Genomic DNA, 3,002 nt, shown 5'->3' on the forward strand with positions numbered 1-3,002 from the left:
CACTAAGACATGAGTTCGTCCTCGATTCATAAGCAGTATAGATATGCAGTCTGTATACTCATAAGAATAAAGAATAACAGAAAACTGAATAAGAACTCACATCAGTGGAACAGATAAGGAAATCTCTGCCTCATGTCTTCTTCAACTTCCCACGTCGCTTCTTCAAATCCGTGCCGACTCCATTGAATCTTCACCAATGGAATGGTCTTTGTTCGGAGTTGCTTTTCCTTTCTATCGAGTACCTGAATCGGCTGTTCAAAATAGCTAAGAGTTTCATCTAACTCAGCTTCATCAGGTTGCAAGATATGAGCATCGTCACATATATACTTTCGAAGCATCGAGACATGAAAGACATCATGTATTCCAGATAAAGACATAGGTAATGTGAGTCGATAAGAAAGATTGCCTATCTTCTCAAGTATCTCATATGGCCCAATATATCGCGGAGATAACTTTCCTCGTTCACCAAATCTGACTGTGCCCCTGAACGGTGAAATCTTCAAGAATACTCTATCTCCCTGTTCAAAAGATAACGGCCGTCGTCGCACATTCGCATATCTAGTCTGTCTGTGCTGCGCTGTTCTCATTCTCTGCTGAATCAACTTCACTTTCTCAGTCATCTGTCTAATCATATCCGGCCCTAACTCAGGTACATCAGAGACATCATCCCAATATAATGGCGATCGACACTTCTTCCCATATAACGCTTCAAATGTTGTCATCTCTATACTCGTCTGATAACTATTGTTATAAGAAAATTCCACGAGTGGTATAGAAGCTTGCCATGTAGTACCAAAATCAAGTATCACAACTCTCAGCATATCCTCGAGCGTCTGAATAGTTCGTTCAGATTGACCGTCAGTTTGAGGATGGTAAGCGGTACTCAAATGTAAACGCGTACCTAGAGCTACCTGTAGGCTATGCCAAAAGTGCAAAGTAAATCTAGGATCTCGATCAGATACAATCGACTTTGGCACACCGTGCAATCTTACCACTTCTCGAATATAGAGATTTTCCATTTGATCATGACGATAATTCATTCGATAAGGAATAAATCACGCATATTTCGTCAATTTGTCTATGATCACCCAAATAGCATCACAACCTTGGGATGATCGCGGTAACGTTGTTACAAAATCCATAGAAATGTGATCTCATTTCCATTCAGGAATAGATAAACTCTGTAATAAGTCACCTGGTTTCTTCCTCTCAGCCTTCACCTGTTGGCAGTTCAAGCATTTTGATACAAATTCAGTCACATCAGACTTCATTTGTTTCCACCAGTACTGATTCTTCAAATCGTTGTACATTTTTCTACCTCCAGGATGAATACTGAATCAACTACAATGTGTTTCCTTCAAAATATTTTGTCTCAAATCTGCAATATTGGGAACAACGACTTGGTTATTCACATACAGAATATCATCATTACTAACCTTGTATTCAGACTGATGTCCTGATCTGATCATTTCAATCGACTTCTGTACACTCAAATCAGATTTCTGTGCTTCTTTGATTCGAATCAACAACTCAGGCTCAACACTGATAGCACAAATTCTCCTCGATCTTCTATCTGTCTCAAATATATATCAAGAAATACAACAATCTTCAATCAAATTAGATACACCTATAGTAGATAAGGATAAGGCACATACCTTCCTACTTAGGGCATCAGCTGCTGCATTTGACTTTCCTGGATAATATTTGATTTCACAGTCGAAATCTTTCAATAAATCAAGCCATCTTCGTTGTCTCATATTCAGTTCAGATTGTGAAAACAGATACTTCAGACTTTTGTGATCAGAAAAGATTTTGAATTTCTCACCATACAAATAATGTCGCCAGATCTTCAATGCGAAAACAATAGCTGCCAATTCAAGATCATGAATTGGATATCTGACTTCATGTGGTTTCAGTTGTCGAGAAGCATAAGCGACAACATGTCCTTTCTGCATCAAAATACATCCCAAACCTCGGTGAGAAGCATCAAAATAAACAACAAAATCACCAGTACATGAAGGGATTATCAAGACTGGTGATGTAGTCAACCTCTTCTTCAGCTCAAGAAAACTGATTTTACATGCTTCAGACCACACAAACGGTGCATTTTTCTGTGTAAGCTGTGTAATAGGCTTCGCTATCGATGAAAAATCTCGAATGAATCGATGGTAATAACCCGCTAAGCCCATAAAACTTCGAATTTCTGGCACAGATGTCGGTCTCTGCCAACTAATAACAGCTTCAAATTTACTTGGATCAACTGCAATACCATCTTCTGATATAATATGACCCAAAAATACCACCTGTTTCAACCAAAACTCACATTTGGATAATTTCGCATACAATTTCTCTTCTCTCAACGTCTTCAAAACTGTTCTCAAGTGGTCAGCATGATCACATAATTTTTTCGAGTAAATCAAAATATCATTGATAAATATGATCACGAAATCATCTAGATACTTTTGAAATACCCTATTCATCAGTCCTATAAATACTACTGGTGCATTCGTTAAACCAAAAGGCATGACTATAAATTCATAATGGCCATACCTGGTTCTAAATGCAGTCTTAGGGATATCTTTATCTCTTACCCTTAGTTGATGATAGCCGGATCGCAAATCAATCTTTGAATATACTGATGAACCCTGCAATTGATCAAATAAATCATCGATACGAGGTAAAGGATAGCGATTATTTACCGTTGCTTTGTTCAATTGCCGGTAGTCAATACATAATCTCATCGATCCATCTTTCTTTCTAACAAACAATACCGGAACTCCTCAGGGCGAAACACTCGGTCTGATATATCCCTTGGCCATCAATTCTTCAAGTTGGTCCTTCAACTCTTTTAATTCTATCGGTGCCATATGATAAGGTGCTTTTGATATCGGCTGTGTATCTGGCATCAACTCAATACTGAAGTCTACCTCTCGATATGGAGGCAATCCCGGAATTTCATCAGGGAAAACATCATCGAATTCACAAACCACTGGCAAGTCAGG

This window comes from Henckelia pumila, chromosome 2 (assembly GCF_033568475.1).
Source record: "Henckelia pumila isolate YLH828 chromosome 2, ASM3356847v2, whole genome shotgun sequence".
Taxonomy (NCBI): Eukaryota; Viridiplantae; Streptophyta; class Magnoliopsida; order Lamiales; family Gesneriaceae; genus Henckelia; species Henckelia pumila.